The sequence below is a fragment of the Gopherus flavomarginatus genome, unplaced genomic scaffold (assembly GCF_025201925.1).
Source record: "Gopherus flavomarginatus isolate rGopFla2 unplaced genomic scaffold, rGopFla2.mat.asm mat_scaffold_111_arrow_ctg1, whole genome shotgun sequence".
NCBI lineage: Eukaryota > Metazoa > Chordata > Testudines > Testudinidae > Gopherus > Gopherus flavomarginatus.
The window spans coordinates 101806-122843 of NW_026114639.1; the positions used below are offsets into that span (position 1 = coordinate 101806).

The 21038-nt window shown below is 52.7% G+C and overlaps 1 long non-coding RNA gene and 2 other non-coding genes across 3 annotated transcripts in view; all 3 read right to left on the reverse strand.

Annotated features, from left to right (window-relative positions):
• The window catches only part of LOC127041948 (uncharacterized), a 72021-nt gene extending 69545 nt beyond the window's left edge, over positions 1 to 2476 (reverse strand). Inside the window, exon 1 of the long non-coding RNA XR_007771788.1 lies at positions 2348 to 2476. This is a non-coding gene — a long non-coding RNA (uncharacterized LOC127041948). The remainder of the gene's footprint in view (positions 1 to 2347) is intronic.
• A 14275-nt stretch (positions 2477 to 16751) lies between these two features.
• Positions 16752 to 16824, reverse strand: TRNAK-UUU (transfer RNA lysine (anticodon UUU)). The gene has a single exon. It is a non-coding gene; the product is annotated as a tRNA-Lys (tRNA).
• Positions 16825 to 20391: 3567 nt separating this feature from the next.
• TRNAC-GCA (transfer RNA cysteine (anticodon GCA)) lies at positions 20392 to 20463 on the reverse strand. The gene has a single exon. It is a non-coding gene; the product is annotated as a tRNA-Cys (tRNA).
• Between the last annotated feature and the right edge of the window lie 575 nt (positions 20464 to 21038).

Consider the following 21038-nt stretch of genomic DNA (forward strand, 5'->3'; position numbering starts at 1 on the left):
TCAATCCATCCTCATCGTTGTATCCGCTCGTTATACTCCACACCTGAACATAGCCCTCACATGGACAACATAGCCTCCTAACTCGGTGTCTGTACGTTAACCTTTTACCCCCAGTCCGGGCTATTGCAGATTATGTATTCCTTACGCCACCCGATCTTAAACCAAACTTTGCACCCCCTGGGTAATCTGTACGTTGTTCCCGATCACCAGAAACTTCTGCGCCTAAACGCTGTACCATACCCTTTTTTTTTTCATTGAAGGTCATCTTAATAAAATGTTGACATTTGTTCCAGATCCCGGCTCCTCTTCCTTTGCAAGGCGTGTGCGTTTGCTCCGGGTTTTAGTCTGCTAAGACAGCGAGGGGGGCCGATTGAGCCAGAGGCGCTTGCCTGCTGCAGACACAGATCCAAGGCTGAACCTCGTCCCCCACCAGCTGAAGGCTTAACTGAAAACAGTTTAAGAAGTGCTCCCATCTCCGGCACTCAGCTACCCAGCTCTCAGTGGGGTCCAAACCCCAAAGAGATGCCTTTTACCCTGTGGACACTGTAAAATCCTGTGACCAGGGCAGCTGCCTAGCAGCCTGCGCATCCGCCTGCCAGCGCGAGAGTGCGTAAGGCCCTAATCTGGATAGTGCCGGCTGGGTGGGAGGGCTGTGAAGAACCAGCAAAGTGGCGCAGCAGAAGCGTGCTGGGCCCATAACCCAGAGGTCAATGGATTGAAACTATCCTCTGCTATGTGTGCGTTTGTTTCTTTTCCCTCTGGGCCTTCCAGCGAGGCGGTGACCAGCAGAGCGGCAAGAGGTGGCTGAGGTGGTGGCCTGCCAGAGAGCTCCCTGGCACCTCTGGCTACCTGGGCTGAAGGCAAGAGGGAGGTCTGGCTGTGGCAAGGGCCTCCTGTCCCAGAATGAGGCTGCAGTGCATTTCCTGGTCCCCTTTTCCCACCCACCCCGGCGGGCTGTGGGAGAACACGAGGGAGGCTCTCGGGGCGCTGGGCAGCGCTGTGCAGCTGTCAGGGGAAAGAGCCGAGGCTACCGACTCGACCTGCCATTGACTCGCATGGCTCTGCGTGCCGTCAGCCGGGGCGGGCCAGGCTGCGCACATGACTCAGGCTTGGCCAGCATGGCTGCTCTTTCCTGACGAGACATGAGGCAGGCCAAGAGCTTTGCACAGCCTACAGGGAAGTGGGAGGGAGGCATCTTTGAGCAGGCTTGTCTCGTCCGCTTCTCCCTTGCTGCTTTGGCGGAGGCGGGAAGGGAGCAAAATGTTCCCGGCTGTAAGTTTTTGTGCTTGGCCTCGAGGATTAAGCCTGAGCCTCCGGCACGGCTGCTGGGAGACAGGTTTCTGAATGGCATCCAGAACACTCTTTGGGCCACCACCTGAAAGCACTGAGGCCAAGAGGCAGCAAAATGGGACTTTGGAGGCTCCCTGCAGGGCTCAGGGAAGCAAGGAAGTAGCACAGGCTTATCACCGTCCCCAGGTGGGCTCAAACCACCATCCTTTTGATTAACAGCCAAACGCACTAACCCACTGCACCAGAGAGACATGGATGGGCAAGGCTGTTTGGAGCACAAAAGTTGGGAATCAGCACAGGGTGCACTCTAGCATATACATGCAGCTCTTAGACAAGCAACAGCAAGGAACTGGACTGGTATGCAGTGAAAGTTCTATGGGAAGGAGCCGAAAAGAGCACGGGGGCTGCGGTACAGCGCTTACACACACTTTCTTTGGCCTGTTTTGCTGGAAGAGTTAGCAAGACGAAATTCTAAGTCACAGGTCAGCGGGCGGGTTTACGCAAATTCTGGCCTCTGGGACCAGAGCTGGGGCAGCAGGGCAGGCCCCCACAACTTTTGTGGCACATGCACCACCTCTGCAATCAACCTTTGCTACCTCACTCCATAACACCACACACACAGCAGCCTTTTACTTCTCAGAACCGAAATGTCCCCTGAAAGAGATCCAATGGCATAAGCTTAAGGCAAACGACTGCACCACTAACAACAACTCAAAGAGATTCAAAAATGCCTCTGTCTTTACACACCAGGGACGGCAGGAACGAAACCAGCAGGCACAAGCACGGGCTGGCAAGAGCCAAACAAACATCCATTCCAGCCTCCCACAAGCCGTGGGGGTCCCTGAAGAACTAGCTCAGCATGTGAATGACTGGGATGTATGTGGGGGCCTGACTGTGGGTTGGGGTGTCCAGGAGGAGCCCAGGGAAGGGAATAGGGGGATTAGGGATAGAGGAGAGTGGCGTTACCAAGGTGCATTGTGGGAATGTGGGATTCAGAGAGCCCAGAGTGGATGGGTCTCGGCAGTTGGACGACCCCGCAATGGTTGAAAAGGGGAACCTGGCAGGTTTGGGTGTAGCAGAGATTGAAGATGAGGAACCCTGGGGATGGACTGTGGGAGTGGGGGAATGGGAAAGTGGGGCCCAGCAATGAGAAATGGGTTGGAGGCAGTTAGGGATGGGGCGCTGAGGACGGGGATGGGGGGGATGAGGAGGAAGGGGGGGCGGGGTGCTGAGGACAGGAAGCAGGATGTGGGGGGTGGGGCGAGAGGAGGAGGTCGGTGTCGGGGTGCTGAGGACAAGGACGGGGAGGAGGAGGGGGGGTTGCTGAGGATGGGAAGGAGGATGTGGGAGATGGGGCAAGAGGAGGTCGGTGTCAGGGTGCTGAGAACGGGAGGAGGAGGAGGAAGGGGGTGTGGGGGTGAGGACAGGAAGGAGGATGAGGGAGATGAGGCAAGAGGAGGTGGGTGTCAGGGTGCTGAGGACAGGGGGGAGGAGGAGGAAGGGGGGCGGGGTGCTGAGGACGGGAAGGAGGATGTGGGAGATGAGGCAAGAGGAGGTCGGTGTCAGGGTGCTGAGGACAGGGGGGAGGAGGAGGAAGGGGGTGTGGGGGTGAGGACAGGAAGGAGGATGTGGGAGATGAGGCAAGAAGAGGTCGGTGTCAGGGTGCTGAGGACAGGGGGGAGGAGGAGGAAGGGGGGGCAGGGTGCTGAGGACGGGAAGGAGGATGTGGGAGATGAGGCAAGAGGAGGTCGGTGTCGGGGTGCTGAGGACGGAGGGGGAGGAGGAGGTCGGAGCGAAGGGAAAGGCCAGGTACAGTGTACACGATGGGGGAGGGGATGCTGAGGGCTGTGGGATCCCCACAGATGGGGGTGGGGCTGGCAAGAGGGTCACAACAGATGGGGGGACACTGGGGGGCAGGTTGTGGGTGGCTTGAAGGGGCTGCTGGGGCCCTACAGAGGGAGAGGAGGGGGCGGTGCTGGCAGGAGAGTCACAGCGGATGGGGGGACACCGGGGGGCAGGTTGGGGAAGGTTGAAGGCCCCGCGGCCCCAGGATGCCGCTTGTGGGGCTGCTCCCAGACAGCTCAGCCCCCCCCACCCGTTACCCCCCAGGCCCAGCGGGGGGTGGGTGAAGCCCTTTCACTCGTGCTGCCTCTGCCCTGTGCCCCCCCCCGCCCGGCTCCCACGGGCCCGGGGCTGCTCCCGGGGCAGGGGCTGGGCCTGGCGCCTGGAACTGGGTGTCTGAGCCCCCGTAGGGCGCCACCTCTCCCCGTCCCGCCTCAGCGCCCCTCGGCCCGGCCCCGCCCCCCGGCTGCCCCCGAGCCCGCGTCCCCCCCGCAGCGCCAGGCGGGTCCCACTGGTGCCCTCCCCCCCCCCCGGCTCCCCGTGGGGAGGGGGGGGCAGCGGAGCCTCGGGGCGAGGGAACCAGGACCGCACCGCACGTGCCGAGTCTCTGTCCCGCGCTCTCTCCGCCAATCAGGGAGCGGGGCGGGGCGCGGCGAACTGACGAGATACGGCCCCTCCTCCGATAGATGCCGCGTGCGAGAGGGAGAACTACGCTTCCCAGTGTGGTCCGGGAGGGGCGCGTTGCCTGAGCAACTGTGCGTCACTTCCGCTCTGAGACGAGCCAGGAACTACAACTCCCAGCCTGCCCCGGGGCGCTTCCGGCCTCTCGAGCCCAGGAAAGGGCGGGAACCTGGGTCAATCAGACACCTCCCGCCCCGCCCCCCAGAGAGCCCCGCCCCCCGTGCAGTGTGTTACCTGCTCCGCGTGGGAACGTGCCGCGCCGCTTCGCCCCTTTCACCCCCGCACAAAGCAGCTGATCGGGGCGGGGGCGGGAGCGGGAGCGCGGGGGGCGGAGGCCGAGGACGGGGGGGGGCAGGTCAGTGCCGGGTCTGTCTCTGCCCGGTGACTCGGTACATTTGTCTGCACCGCGGGGATGTTCCCAGCGCCCCTTGTTCGCTGGGGCTGGAACCCCCCGTCTGGGTGTGAGCTGGTTTCTGGGGGTGTCCGATGAGCCTTGGAACCGGCTCCTTGTCACTCCCCGAACTCCCGCTGTGCCCGGCCACCCAGCCCCGTCCTCCTCCCTCGGGTGAGCCCGGCTTTAACCCCCCTGCAGTGCCAGTGTCACCCGCAGACAAACCTGCCGCTGAACCGAATTAATCCTCCTCATTCCCCGAGCTCCGCCCTCCCCCCAAAGCCCTGCCCCTGCCCCCTCCTCCTGGGGTCCTGCCCCCACACTGCCCCTGCCCCCTCCTCCTGGGGTCCTGCCCCAACACTGCCCCTGCCCCCTCCTCCTGGAGTCCTGCCCCCACCCTGCCCCTGCCCCCTCCTCCTGGGGTCCTGCCCCCACACTGCCCCTGCCCCCTCCTCCTGGGGTCCTGCCCCCACCCTGCCCCTGCCCCCTCCCCCTGGGGTCCTGCTCCCGCACTGCCCCTGCCCCCTCCTCCTGGAGTCCTGCCCCCGCACTGCCCCTGCCCCCTCCCCCTGGGGTCCTGCTCCCGCACTGCCCCTGCCCCCTCCTCCTGGGGTCCTGCCCCCACCCTGCCCCTGCCCCCTCCCCCTGGGGTCCTGCTCCCGCACTGCCCCTGCCCCCTCCTCCTGGGGTCCTGCCCCAACACTGCCCCTGCCCCCTCCTCCTGGGGTCCTGCTCCCGCACTGCCCCTGCCCCCTCCTCCTGGAGTCCTGCCCCCGCACTGCCCCTGCCCCCTCCCCCTGGGGTCCTGCCCCCACACTGCCCCTACCCCCCTCCTCCTGGGGTCCTGCCCCCACACTGCCCCTGCCCCCTCCCCCTGGGGTCCTGCCCCCACACTGCCCCTACCTCCCTCCTCCTGGGGTCCTGCCTCCACCCTACCCCTGCCCCCTCCTCCTGGGGTCCTGCCCCCACACTGCCCCTGACCCCCTCCCCCTGGGGTCCTACCCCCACACTGCCCCGCCCCCTCCTCCTGGGGTCCTGCCCACACACTGCCCCTACCCCCTCCTCCTGGGGTCCTACCCCCACACTGCCCCGCCCCCTCCTCCTGGGGTCCTGCCCCCACACTGCCCCTACCCCCGACGTCCTGGCCTCACATCACCTGTTCCCCTAATCCCTGCCCCATTCCCCAAAGCCCTGCCCCTGACCCTTCCTCCTGGGGTCCTGCCCCCACATTGCCCCTACCCCCGACGTCCTGGCCTCACATTTCCTGTTCCCCTAATCCCTGCCCCATTCCCCAAAGCCCTGCCCCCCTCCTCCTGGGGTCCTGCCCCCACACTGCCCCTGCCCCCTCCTCCTGGGGTCCTGCCCCCACACTGCCCCTGCCCCCTCCCTCTGGGGTCCTGCCCCCACACTGCCCCTACCCCCTCCTCCTGGGGTCCTGCCTCCACCCTGCCCCTGCCCCCTCCTCCTGGGGTCCTGCCCCCACACTGCCCCTGCCCCCTCTTCCTGGGGTCCTGCCCCAACACTGCCCCTGCCCCCTACTCCTGGGGTCCTGCCCCCACACTGCCCCTGCCCCCTCCTCCTGGGGTCCTGCCCCCGCACTGCCCCTGCCCCCTCCCCCTGGGGTCCTGCCCCCACACTGCCCCTGCCCCCTCCTCCTGGGGTCCTGCCCCCACACTGCCCGTGCCCCCTCCTCTTGGGGTCCTGCCCCCACACTGCCCCTGCCCCCTCCTCCTGGGGTCCTGCCCCTACACTGCCCCTGCCCCCTCCTCCTGGGGTCCTGCCCCCACACTGCCCCTGCCCCCTCCTCCTGGGGTCCTGCCCCCACACTGCCCCTACCCCCCTCCTCCTGGGGTCCTGCCCCCACACTGCCCCTGCCCCCTCCCCCTGGGGTCCTGCCCCCACACTGCCCCTACCCCCCTCCTCCTGGGGTCCTGCCTCCACCCTGCCCCTGCCCCCTCCTCCTGGGGTCCTGCCCCCACACTGCCCCTGACCCCCTCCCCCTGGGGTCCTGCCCCCACACTGCCCCGCCCCCTCCTCCTGGGGTCCTGCCCCAACACTGCCCCTACCCCCGACATCCTGGCCTCACATCACCTGTTCCCCTAATCCCTGCCCCATTCCCCAAAGCCCTGCCCCTGACCCCTCCTCCTGGGGTCCTGCCCCCACATTGCCCCTACCCCCAACGTCCTGGTCTCACATTACCTGTTCCCCTAATCCCTGCCCCATTCCCCAAAACCCTGCCCCCCTCCTCCTGGGGTCCTGCCCCCACACTGCCCCTGCCCCCTCCTCCTGGGGTCCTGCCCCCACACTGCCCCTGCCCCCTCCTCCTGGGGCCTGCCCCCACACTGCCCCTACCCCCTCCTCCTGGGGTCCTGCCCCCACACTGCTCCTGCCCCCTCCTCCTGGGGTCCCGCCCCCACACTGCCCCTGCCCCCTCCTCCTGGGGTCCTGCCCCCACACTGCCCCTGCCCCCTCCTCCTGGGATCCTGCCCCCACACTGCCCCTACCCCCGACGTCCTGGCCTCACATCACCTGTTCCCCTAATCCCTGCCCCATTCCCCAAAGCCCTGCCCCTGCCCCCTCCTCCTGGGGTCCTGCCCCCACACTGCCCCTGCCCCCTCCCCCTGGGGTCCTGCCCCCACACTGAACCTATCCCCTCCTCCTGGGGTCCTGCCCCCACACTACCCCTGCCCCCTCCTCCTGGGGTCCTGCCCCCACACTGCCCCTACCCCCAACGTCCTGACCTCACATCACCTGTTCCCCTAATCCCTGCCCCATTCCCCAAAGCCCTGCCCCTGACCCCTCCTCCTGGGGTCCTGCCCCCACACTGCCCCTCCCCCCTCCCCCTGGGGTCCTGCCCCCACACTGCCCCTACCCCCTCCTCCTGGGGTCCTGCCCCCACACTGCCCCTGCCTCCTCCTCCTGGGGTCCTGCCCCCACACTGCCCCTACCCCCGACGTCCTGGCCTCACATCACCTATTCCCCTAATCCCTGCCCCGTTCCTCAAAGCCCTGCCCCTGTCCCCTCCTCCTGGGGTCCTGCCCCCACACTGCCCCTACCCCCTCCTCCTGGGGTCCTGCCCCCACACTGCCCCTACCCCCGACGTCCTGGCCTCACATCACCTGTTCCCCTAATCCCTGCCCCATTCCCCAAAACCCTGCCCCTGCCCCTTCCTCCAAGGTGTTGCAGACACAGCAGTGCCAGAGGCAAGCAACAGTGGTTCGTTGCCTAGAGTGCTTAAGCACCAATAAACACACCAGGGTGGAGAAGCAAACAACCAGATATATTTGAGCTCAAATAAGGTGCCAGGGAGAAATAACAATCTCAGATCCTGCACCCCTAAAACAAGCAGTTTCTTCCTTTTATATCCCAGTTGTTTACTACAAAACTTTCTTGCTGACTAGCTGATCTTTCACTGCCCTGTACTTTCCCATCCAGCTGCAGTATCCTTTTTCAGTCAATCTTTTGACTTCCCTCTCTCAGCTGCTGAGACATGTATACAGTATCTTAAAACGACCTTGAACGTGCTCTAGCCTAGCTTCAATGTGTTACAGCAGAGAACTGGCTATTACAATCAAAAGCTAACTGCTAATACTACATTTTTGCAGCTATTGGTACATTAGGTTACACTAGGTTACACAAAGTGTTTAACATGGAGGAACATTGGTTCATTAAGGCCTACAGCAGAAGGGCTTCATTGACACTTGTGGTCTATCACCTTTCCGAGTTACTTAGGGTTATGCCAGAGTGACACCAACAACTCCCTCCTTTGAGAATACTCAACATACTTTTGGCTGAGTGTTCTCACATTTAAAGGATAACGTGATTAAGCTCTAGGGAGCTGGAGTGCTTTACAGCAAGCAAGCAAGAGAAGAGTAACGATACACAACACCACACCAGTGAGCAGGAGGTGAACAATACCGTTCCTTAGTTCTTCCAGGTTGATCAACCAGCCCCAGGGGGAATCAGAAATAGTAGGTTTCTTTTCCTGGGCCTTCCACTGTTCAAAAGCCTGTTTGGCTGACAGGATGTGCTTGTTAATATCCTGTGCGCTTTCCGGGACATAAGTACAGTATTCATCCCCTATAAGGGCGCACACCCCGCCCTGGGAAGCCACACTTCCACCCAGGAAGTGTCCACGTATGTCTCGATGATCACAGATCAGATGGTATTCCTGATGCGTCTGTAAGGGCAGTGGGCCAAGTCTGGTACTCAAGATTACTCCGAATGGCCATTAGCTGGTCATTTAGGAAATTGCGAATTCCTAAACATACTAGATCCCACTGCAATGCCTTCCCAGCCTCAGTGATATTCAATACCATCTTTCCTTGGTGTAGTACTATAATACACCTGTTATTTAACTATTCTTAGGTGCTGTCAAAAGGCATTCCCATTAAGAGCATACATTATTAGTCATTGGAATGGTTTCAATATGGGTAAAATTTCTAGTAGCAGAACAAACTTTTGGGTACTTGTTATTTAAAATCCAATTAAAGAGAGCAATACATGCTGAAGGATTTATCCAGAACACAGGGCGCAGCCCTGTAGAATAAACCCCAAAATCCATTCAATACCACATTCCCAAGCATGGGTCCCACAAATGTCCTCCCGCCAGTGTATAATTCTTTGTTTCTTCACCAGGGTCAGTTCTTAATGTCCTTTCTAGTCAGGAATTCCTGGACTTTGGCAATTTCAGTGGAGCGAGTGTTACTTTTTCTTTCCCAAAACAGTCGTGATGCAGCATCCTCCAGGGCAGAGGTTGCTAGCACATAACCCTGTAATGGTTTTGATTCTTCTAGAAAAATTCAAAGGCACAGTAGATCTGTCAGTGGATAAGGGAGAGGTTACTAGCACTTCACCTTGTACTTTTTCCCTGCTGTCCAAAAGGCACAGTGGAGCTAGAAGGTGAAATAAGCTAATCATCAGTAGGAGAATTCTCCCGACGTGGAGTGGGTCTTTTTGCAGTGAGAATCTTGGGTCCAAGCAGTCAGTCTTTGGCACTTTACAGCAGTGTTGCTAGTCACCGGGACTTAAGGGCCTTTCCAGCATGGAGCCAAAGCAGTCTTTCGTCGGTGGACATTTACATCAATCCCGTCTCCTGGTTCCAAGGAGTGGCAGGGCTGCTAGGGTTTTTGGGTAGCACTTCTTTACCTGTGAGAAAAGAAACTTACACATTTCATTAGTGCCTGGCAGTGTTTTTTAGATTTCATAGCTGTGTGGGCAAATTCAAGCTCTCCTTTTCCTAGTTGTTAGCCAAGTCTTAACTGTGAGCAGTGTCCTTGAATGGAGTCAGTGTCTTATCTATAGCCTGAGCTTGCTAGCTAATTCTTTTTTTTTTACCGTAAACTCATTCTGTGCTTTGTTCTTCTTTCTTTCTTGTCTTCTTTTAACCTGCAAAGGAAACTTCCACTTTTTACTTATACACCTTTTTCCCAACAATGAAGACATAAACATTGTCATTATACAGTAATTAGTCTTATTATTTAATATATGCCACACACACCCTTTTACTAAAATAATCTTATTACAGAGCTTTGGAGCAACAAGTCAGGACAAGCACACCCACTTTGAGGAGTTCACTCAATACAACCTCTAGTCCAATAGCCTTCCACCATCCCCAGCCCTCTGGCTAGAAATTTGAGGTAGCCAGAAAGATCCCATGTACAATATGGGGAGTGGGTTAACTTTTCATGTCCTTGCTTTCAAAGACTGTTGGTATGCAAATTTTAACAACAATTTTTCAATTAACAGTTTGACCAAGTTTCTTTTCCTTGAGGAAATGCATTAGACTTTAGTATATTACATTCTTCTGATTTACCCAGACACTTTGTATTCCAAGTTGAACAAAACAAGTATCTGCATTTTAATTTAACCTTTTTGTTTGATTTTAAACTAGACTATTTTATAAAAATATTAAACACAAAAATTCCGACCACAAGACAAACACCACAAGACAGAACATAGAACACAAAACATAATTTCTATTGTGCCAGTAAATGCATGGTATGTTGAATGCTGTTCAGCTGGCATCAGTTTTCTCTGATTATCTGAAAGACAAAAAAACAAGAGGTCTACCCACCCTTTCTGGGCAGACAATCATCACTTGAAATATACAAATACCCTTGTTGACTTCAGGCAAAAACAGAGGAATGACCCCATATTTTCTTGTATTTGTTTCATAAGCAGCCCAGGTTTTCAATTATATAACACTGTATACATTCTTCAGCTAATTTAACTAAATTGTTCATAGCCAAACCAAATGATTGCAATCCAATAATTTCTTTGCCTGAATTTATTTACAAACATTTCACAAACACCAAAAACCTTTTTTTCTTTAGCATTTTTACAAAGTTCAACTGCTGTTTTCTCCAGCAACTACAGAGTTAACTTCTCACTCTCCCTTAAATCACTTGCTTGTCTTCCAACATCCACTTTTATCAACTCAAATCACCATTCCAAGTAAGTCCTGGGTATTTGAAATCTCCATGCTTACACTTAGTGACTCCTTCCTTCCACTACACCCTTAAAGTTTTCCAACCTGTTTTCCAATATCTCTGTCTGCTGCCTGCCAGCCTGGGCCCAATCCTGCTTTTTTGGCTGAACTGTCCCTTCCATGGGCACCAACTTGTTCCACTACCAGTTTAGCTAGGAGGGTGGGCTTTTCAACTAGCCCCCACCCTTCCTGGTCTCTTCCCTTAAACATTCTTACTTACAAGACTACCCGAGTCCTCCTTCATGAGGCTCGTCACCTGGACAAAAACATATGGCCCATTGGGCAAAGGCCATTTACTTAACATATAATTTAAAGGACTATTCTTAGAGGGTTTACCCAGAGACTCATTCATCTGTTTGACACTTAAACAGAAAAGAGAATTAAACAAAGAGCAGAGGGAATGACAGTCTAAGCCAGACTTTCCCACTTCTATACACTGACCGCTACAGGGGACAGGACAGAAGGATCTCAATTCAACCTCAGAGCTTTCTCGCACGCATGGCTTCCACTCGGAGGAATTACGAACGAGAGGTTCAGTTCCGCCCACACTCCTAACGTCCAAATGAACACAGCAGAAAAACAACAGTAACCGGTTAAACAGGACAGAACCAGAACCAGATAGTGTTTCCTTATCCTATTAGGACTCACTTTTACTCATGCAATTCTCAACATATAACACCAACAGTACCAAGCAAAGCAAACACAAAATAACAAGGGTAAAACAAATAGATGGTGTAAATTCTGCAGGGCTCCCCCCTTCTTAATTGCTCACCAAACTGTGACAAATTTCTGTTACCAATCTATCCCTCATGTCAGGTGACCAGGCTGACACTACAGGATCGTTGGGGGAAGATAAAGAAAACACACGATATAACTGAATTTTAAAGCTTCATTAATAAAATAATAAAACAACAACGGAGAGTGTTGGGAACGCTCCCACATCACTCAGGAAAACATTAATGCCCCAAGTCCCTTTCATACCCACAAACATACGTCCAGACTGGCCACTTCTGTGTATAATGTTCAGGGAAGGGGGAGAGGTGGACAGGAGATTATCCTGTATGCAGCTTGTCCAGAATTTCCAACATGCTTTTGCTCTTGGGAGGGCTGTTCTCTTACACCCTGGAATCTCCTGCGGCGTCTCTTTCAGAGATTCCAGTCCAGGTCGGCTACCTGTGGCTTCTTTGGTGTCACCAAGCCACACCGGCTCTGGGGTCACAAAGGCACACTGTTGGATCTTACTGGACAGTTAAGCTTTGCAAATGTAATCTCAGTTCTGTAACTTGTATTGGCTTTGGTTCTCCTCTGTCTATATTTTTTCACAGCCAGCTGGGGCTGAAAGCAGCCCCTCCCTGCACCAAGCACAGTCCGCGCCGATTCCTGACCCTGAATGCAGAGCAACCCCTCCCTGCCCCTTCCATCCCTGGGCCAAGGTGATTTTTAAATTAACCCGTTCCTTTCCTCAATAGACAAATTTGCTCACGCTGTGTCAGGGCTTTTTGGTGATTAAACGCTCCTCTTCGATGTATGACCTTATCTAGATTAAAGTACCTTCTAGTGGGCATTGTTTAGATGGATTTTCACGCATGTAAATATTCCAATTCTCTAAATACCTGCAGGTTGTTGAACCATAATGTACATACATGTAATATGTTGGGGTACTCTTAGGGGGTAAGATGGAATTTTTAGACTGCCCCCACCCATTTTCCACTTACACACACAGGGAGGGTGACCTGTCCGCGCTAGCGGCTCATAAACTAAGGATTTTTCCCTACAGGGTACTCACACAGGAGAGGCTAACGAGGATGGCCACGACCCTCCTACACCTCCCTTCAGCAAAGAGCGTCGGCTAGTCTCTGGGAGACGGCGCCGCTTACTCTGATTGCATCCAGTGAGATAATCAGACTGCCAGTAGCCCACACGGAAAGGAAAGGGGGAGGAAAGATGGGTACACACACTCCTAGACCCAGGTAGCTTCCTCACCGGACGATGCCAGGCCAAGTCAGCCCACCATGGGTCGGACCTCCTAAAGATCCACTAGTTACCGGGCTTGCGTTAGAGTAGTCCTGGTCACGAGCTTTTGCTTCACAGGGTACTCTGGGCGTCTTCCGGTAACAGTCACTCATACTGGCCCCCTTTTTTTTTTTTTTTTTTTGCAGCCACAACAGGGAGAGAGTGCACTAGGACATAGGGTCTCGCCTTCCTAGACAGGTCCCTCCTTTGTCCCTGAACTATCCCTAACCTGCTTTTGGATCCTTGCACTCCGTCAGACGGGGGAAGAACAGGAGCTACGGTTTGGTTTTTGGTTTTTTTTTTTTTTGGTTTTTTTTTTTTGGTTTTTTTTTCTTTTTTTTTTCAAGAGCTTTTCATACAAACAGTTTCAGAACCTACCTGTTCACTGACAAAACAGGAGTAATTGTACTGTAATTTACTGATCCTTCAGGTGGCCACCTTTCCTGACCCTTTAATTTGTACTGAGGCCAGTCCACTGTACAAAACCTTTGTAACCTATTTTTGGATAACGGATCTGATCCAAACACCTTCCAATTCTCCAGAATGCATTCTAGTGGGGAGCACCTTGCCTTCCCCACCTTGCTCTGCCCCTGCCCCGTGTCGCAGGTAGATGCTGGGCATCCCCAGATCTTAACAGAGAGAGTCTGGACAACCGGACTGTTCCTACCTTATCCAAGGGACCGGTTCCACACCGTCGCCGAGGACCGGTTCCACACCGTCGCCGAGGACCGGTTCCACACCGTCGCCCACATCTGCTTCTCCACTATTTGAGCGCGTTGCACCGTTGTGCCCTCTGGGGTCGCTCACACCGCGTCTCCGCCGAGGCCCCCGGTGAAGTCATCGGTGTGCACTGGGCGTCGGTCATCACCGCGATCCGTTGACCTCCAGAAAGGATCCAGGCAAGGCTAATTTTCGCCTCAGCCCACCCAGGGACACAAAAAACTGTTGCAGACACAGCAGTGGCAGAGGCAAGCAACAGTGGTTCATTGCCTAGAGTGCTTAAGCGCCAATAAACACACTAGGGTGGAGAAGCAAACAACCAAATTTATTTGAGCTCAAATAAGGTGCCAGGGAGAAATAAAAATCTCAGATCCTGCACACCTAAAACAAGCAGTTTTTTCCTTTTATATCCCAGTTGTTTACTACAAAACTTTCTTGATGACTAGCTGATCTTTTACTCCCCTGTACTTTCCCATCCAGCTGCAGTATCCTTTTTCAGTCAATCTTTTGACGTCCCCCTCTCTGCTGCTGAGACATGTATATAGTATCTTAAAACGACCTTGAACATGCTCTAGCCTAGCTTCAATGTGTTACAGCAGAGAACTGGCTATTACAATCAAAAGCTAACAATACTACATTTTTGCAGCTATTAGTACATTAGGTTACACTAGGTTACACAAAGTGTTTAACATGGAGGAACATTGGTTCATTAAGGCCTACAGCAGAAGGGCTTCATTGACACTTGTGGTCTATCACCTTTCCGAGTTACCTAGGGTTATGCCAGAGTGACACCAACACACTGACAATTTGTCACTTTAAGTTTGCTGCACAAAGCTCTAGGCCTCTCATCGAGGTGGTTTTATTTTGTCACCAAAACAGGGCAGTTTTGTCGCCAGACGTGGTATTGCAGTGTGTGCCCCAACCACAAGCTGCCAACCGAGGGAGCGTTGTGTGTTTTTCACACACCTGAGCAATATAATGATGCTGAAATAACTTTGTAGTGCAGACCTGGCCAAAGATTCACACACACACACACGGCTTGCAAGGAAAAGCTCACCTGCTTCTCTGCTTTGCAGAATCGAAACACAAGCAAAACTTATCAGGCCTCAGTGAGGACGGCAGGGAGTCAGGTGTGCGCAGACACTGTGTTTTAGTCACAGGCAGGCACCATGGCTTAGCTGGTTAAAGCCACTGCCTTGTAAACAGGGGATCCTAGGTTCAACTCCCAATGGTACCTTGTTGATTAACTCTTGGGACACCTGGTATTGGCTACTGTCAATGGACAAAACACAGAGCTAGATGGGCCTTTGGTCCAGCCCAGTATGGCTGTTTATATTATACTCACAGGCACTGATAACAGAATTACTGAAAGTTTGGGAGTTAAGAGCTGTTCCAGCCTCTCACAGATGGCCCCCTCCCTCTGGGACAGGGGCAGGTCTGGGATCTCACACCAATTGCTCATTGTGGCTGCCAGAATCTGTGAGCAGCTCATTTAGTTTGCACGGAGGGTTGAGCCCTGCTTCATGCACCGTGTGTGAGAATGAAAATCCTAAACCACCCTTTGAAATAATGAATGCAGCAGGATGTGTTATTGTCCCTGCCCCAAAGCAGACAGACCAATGGAGAAATGCCATTGAGTCCAGGGTATTACTCCACACTGCCATTTTACATTTTTTGCTTGCTAAACTCCCTCCCAACCTTCTGGGGTCCAGAGCCCAGTATTCAGCCTGAGCGGAGATGTCTACACTGCAAATTTACCACCCCACAGCCCAAGCCCTGGGAGCCTGAGCTTGCATAGGGCAGCCCTGGGTGTTTCATTGCAGTGTGGACATATCCTACATTATGTCTGCACTGCCATTAACACACCCAAGTCACTATTCTCAAACACTGGGTCAGCTAATTGACGCTTGTGGGGCTTGTGCTGCAGCGTTATAAAATTACAGTGTAGACACTTGGGCTTGAGCCCAGCCTCCAAGACCCCACGAGGGGTGAGGGTCTCTGAGCCTGGGCTCCAGTCTGAGCCCCAGGAATCTAAATCAGATCATCCAGGCCAGAGATGCCACAGGGATTTTGTCACAGTATAGATGCCCTCTCAGGTTATGTCTACATTGCAACGTAAGCCCAGGGTTAGCAGAGGTCATGTCAGCAGCCCCAACACATAAACATAAACCATGAGGAAAAGACCCACCCCCAAATAAGCTGGCCAGTGTCCTTCTCCCTACGGTTCATAAGTCCAGCAAACAAAAGTCCTTTAACATGAGCCATCCCCTCTCTGCACCCTACTCACAGCTGTTGTCCTTAGTCAGTGCAAACCCAGAGGTGCCTCTGTACAGTTCATCTGCCATCTTGGGTGGAAAAGGGGGAAAATAAGAAGGCACCGTACTCACTGTGCTGTCTAGGGACTCACTCATCCCTCCATGGCCACCCTATCCTAAAGTTGATCTAACACCTAAATTTTAGTATTAGGCCCCAGGCCCCAGCCCACCTGGCTTTGGAACCCCTGTCCACTGCCTAGCAAGTGCTCTTGAATTGAGAGCAAGTCCCTCAATCGGGGTCTGCCAATTACAGTTGTGCTGCCCTCAATTCAAACAACAAGGATAACAACCCTTTATTTCTCCTGCCCCAATAATAAGGAGACTGGGAATCCAACACCAGCCAAAAGTGATCATTTTGGCAAGCAACCCAACATATTTCCAACATACTGTAAAATCCACATGCAGATTCATACATGAAACCTTGCAAGAAAATCTTCCTGAGGGGGTCTGAAGCACCTGCTGCTGGAGGGAAGGAGGGAGCTGTGGGTTGGGATTGAGGGGCACTGGGAATAGGAGGGGGCTGTGGGTTGGGATTGAGTAACAGCGTGAGGTCGAGGGGCCTGTGGGTTGGGATTGAGAGGGCTGTGGGTAGGGGACAGGAGAAGGAGGAAGAGGAGTAGGGTCTGGTTGGGAGTGAGGAGCAGTGTGCATAGGAGGGACTGAAGTTTGGGATTGAGGGGCACTGGGAAAAGAGGGGACATGGGTTTAGGCTGAAGAGCATCCTCGTTTGGGGATCCAGCAGTACAGGGGAAGGCAGCAGATGATTGTAATTCCTTAGGGATATTCTGTGTTTGTATGTGTGTGTGTGTGTGTGCAAGGAAGGAACATGCTATATGCCCAGAGGCCTTTATTCTTCCAGGCTGCAAGGACAGAGGGGCTGTCAGGAAGTTGACCCTTCAAAGCCACACAAAAAAAAGGCCCTTCTGAGGAAAGGGAAAATCCTGAAGAGAAAAAGTACCATCAAAGAGGACTCCAGAAAGACACTCTAAGATCTTAGTGAATAGTTTATTGTCTGACCAGGGACTTAAACCCTAGTCCCTCAGAATAAAAGTCTGACGTTCTACCAACTGAGCTAGCCAGGCTCCCAAGGAGCAAAAGCAACTTGGTGCAGAGAAAAAGCTAGTGAAGAAAACAAGTGCAAGAAACAATAGGGGGAACCTGCTGCTCTCGCTGGCCTGGTCAACACTACGAGTTTATATTGAATTTAGCAGCATTAAATCACATTAACCCTGCACCCGTCCACACAACAAAACCCTTTTTATCTATATAAAGGGCTTTTAATACCGATATCTGCACTCCTTCCTGACGAGGGGAGTCATGCTGAAATTGGTATTGCCATGTCGGATTAGGGTTAGTGTGACCATAATTCAACGGTATTGGCCTCCAGGCACTATCCCACAGTGCACCATTGTGACCACTCTGGACAGCAATCTGAACTTGGATGCACTGGCCAGGTAGACAGGAAAAGCCCCATGAACTTTTGAATTTCATTTCCTGTTTGCCCAATGTGGAGCGCCGATCAGCACAGGTGACCATGCTGTCCCAGAATCAAAAAAGAGCTCCAGCATGGACCATATGGGAGATACTGAAGCTAAGGCTTTTTCTCAGCTCATTTCACCACCCTCTATCCTGCTGCGGTTGAGTTTATCGCAGGTGTTACCGAAAATTCGGCCAGCTAGTTAGTGTAGAGAGGACTAATGACCCACCAGAGTTTGGCAGAAAGCAGCACGTTTATTATACTGACAGCAAAGCTCAAAAGAAGAAGGGGGGGAGTGTCACACTCACAGGACAGGCACAGCACTGGAGATGTCAGGATTCTGCAAGGTAAGTCTCCCACAGCGCAGCTATGGACGGTGCGAGGAAGGTAAGTGTTCCTGAGGCACAATGAAATACAACGCAGAGAACCACTGGCCAGGTGGTCCGGGCAAAGGGCATTCACTGGAGGTACAAGCTTGTGAATGCACAGCTGAGAGCATGGTCCCTTCTCCTTTTAAGGACCTGCACCTAATGGCCTGTGATTAGAGATGACCTGGCAGCATCTGGTTGGTCACACTCCACCTTGGGCAATGTCCATGCTCTGGGGGTGTGAGTGCTCCCTAATTAGAGTCCCAGACACCTTGTCTACCTGGAAGCTCTTCTGCTCTTCAACCAGAACATTCATCCCTCAAGTAGTCCAGGAGGGAGCGGGAGGGGAAAAGCCACTTCACTGGCATTCAGAGAGGGAGAGGAGACAAAAGTGGGAGCAAGGGAAGTATAACAGACCTTTTGAGCATAGAAATCACTGCTGCTCCTACAACAGCAGGGACAGGCCAATAGTAGCTGGGAAAATTAATCCCTCATGTTTCTGCCTGGTTTTAAACCGGAGACCTTCTGCATGTTATGTAAACATGATAACCACTACACTACAGAAACTCTGTCCCAGGGTTCTGCCCCTCCCTTCATAAGGACATAAGAATGGCCATACTGGGTCAGACCAAAGGTCCATCGAACCCCACATCCTATCTGCCAACAGTGGCCAATGCCAGCTGCCCCAGAGGAACTGAACCTAACAGGTAATGATCAAGTGATCTCTCTCCTGCCATCCATCTCCACCCTCTGACAAACAGAGGCTAGGGATACCATTCCTTACCCATCCTGGCTAATAGCCATTCATGGACTTAACCTCCATTAATTTATCTGCAAAAAGAACCAGGAGTGCTTGTGGCACCTTAGAGACTAACAAATTTATTTGAACATCAGCTTTCCTGGGCTAAAACCCACTTCATTGGATGCATGCAGTGTAAAATACAGAAGGAAGGTATGTTTGTATATTTATATATTCACAGAGAACATGAAAAAATGAGTGTTGCCATACACGCTATAACGAGAGTAATTAGTTAAGGTGAGCTATTGTCAGCAGGAGAAAAAATCTGTTTTGTAGTGATAGGATGGTCCATTTCCAACAGGAAGGTGTGAGTAACAGTAGGGGGCAAATAAACATGGGGAAATAGTTTGACTTTGTGTAATGACCCATCCACTCCCAGTCTTTATTCAAGCCTAATTTAATGGTGTCCAGTTTGCAAATGAATTCCAATTCAGCAGTCTCTTGTTCGAGTCTGTTTTTGAAGTTTTTTTGTTGTAATATTGTGACTTTTAGGTTTGTAATCGAGTGACCAGGGAGATTGAAGTGCTCTCCGACTGGCTTTTGAATGTTATAATTCTTGACATCTGATTTGTGTCCATTTATTCTTTTACGCAGAGACTGTCTGGTTTGGCCAATGAAGGAATGGGCTGGATTCAATGGATCCTTCCAGTTCTAGGAGATAGGGTACATCCATAATCTTTTTTTTTTTCTTACTGCACATCAGACCCAGGACTTTCACCTAGCAGTTCTTGGGGCCGTGGGACAGAGCTGAGCTTCAGTGGCAGCAGAGGGAGAACGGTTGGGACTGAGCTGTCTGGGGAATATTTTAATCCTTATTTAATTTTCAGAGGATTAAATCAATGCAGCTTCGACTTCTCCGTCTTTCCCAAGGAAATAACGTTTCTGTGTGAAGTACCCAAACCTTTTAACAATAAGAAGTGAAATGAAATGGCCACATGATGGCAACAGAATCTAAGAAATTTGTTAGTCTCTAGGGTGCCACACCTACTCCTGTTCTTTTTGAGGAAACAGACTAACACAGCTGCTCTTCTGAAACCTGAGAAGCCATTTTCTTGTTCAATGAGCATTGAAGCTGAAAAGGGAGATGTTTTCTCTTTGACTTCTAGGCCCCCATCTCTAATCCACTAGACACCCCTTTCCTCCCACAGCCAGGAATAGAACCCACAGTCATGCTAATAGCACCCTCTGGCCTGATGAAAGAGAAGCTCTATGACCCCATGCTGTTCCATCACCCCCTTACCTGCATTGCCCTTGAAACCCAATGGGGTTTCCTTGGGCAGCTTTGACTCACTCTCAGAAAGGGTGCACTTTTAGGAGCAGGTTCCAAATAGTGCAATTAACCAGCCAGAAAGGGCAGCAGGTGTCAGTGTAGGAGCCATTGAAATAACTCTGCACTTACTTAGATGCAGACATAACAAGCTCTGTGGTTGGTAAACTTACAGAGATTCTGCTCCTGCTCATGAACTAGCAGCCCATGACCTGTAAACAGTTGCCATTTGGATTCATCTGAAAGTTACAAGGAACAATGATCTGTGTTACAGGAAGGTTAACATTTGTTAGAGCCCCAATTGATACTGTGCGCAGAAAGAGAGGTTTGAATATGTCACAGGGAGTTTGGTAAATCTTGGTTACTTTATTTTTGCAACAGGCTCCTATCCATCTCCAGTAGAGTTTTCAGTCCCCATGGCAACTTACTTACCAAATGTAATAGCAACTAGTCCATTCCTCTCAAGTGGATGTGGTTCTTTTTCTTCTGCACATTGTAGCCCATGGAGGCCAAGGACCCGCAAATGAGTTTTCACGTGCCTTTGTTTAATTGATGAAAAGAAACCTAGACACTTAGAGGATTGGAACTGATTTCAGCAGAGGAACATGTTTGTTAGGTTTTTATGCATTTGTACAGGAAAGCATTGAGTGTGTCCATTCATTTCAGGGACCCCTGTTTAGTGGAGCTCCTGAACATACTGAAAGCAGAATTATTTTTAATTGAAAGAACAGGTTTGTAAGGGAGCACTTGGGTTTGAACCAAGGACCACTTGACCTGCAGTCAAACACTCTACCACTGAGCTATACTCCCATGACATTTACAAAGGCAAGTCAGTGATCTTAAGGATTTTGAAGGACAGGCTCTGCCTCAGAGAGCTGCTTTTCTATTCCCAGACCACAGGGGTTTTAAAAATGGGGTTTGATTAAACTTTATATACACATGTAGACACCACAGCTTGCACATACACCAGCATAGCTTCCCCCAGTGACATAACTACCACCTCTCGAGGAGATGGATTAACTGCACAGATGGGACAGCTCTCTCCCCTCCACTTAGAGCATCTTCATTATTTATAAATAGGTGGGAAATAACCTCCTGAATGGACAGGAACCAATTTATCAAATATTGCTGTGTCTGCATTCAATATGGGGAACTGGTCATATTGGGTTAGGTTAGTAGGAGCGTTGCAAGCAGATGGAGGGAAGTGATTATTCCCCTCCATTCAGCACTGGTGAGGCCACATCTGGAGCATTGCGTCCATTTTTCTCGCCCCCCCCCAATACAGAAACAAATTGGAGAGAGTCTAGGGGAAGGCAACAAAAATGATTAGGGGACAGAGGAGTTACAAGAAGAGTCTGAGGGCAGGGCCGCCCAGAGGGTGGCCG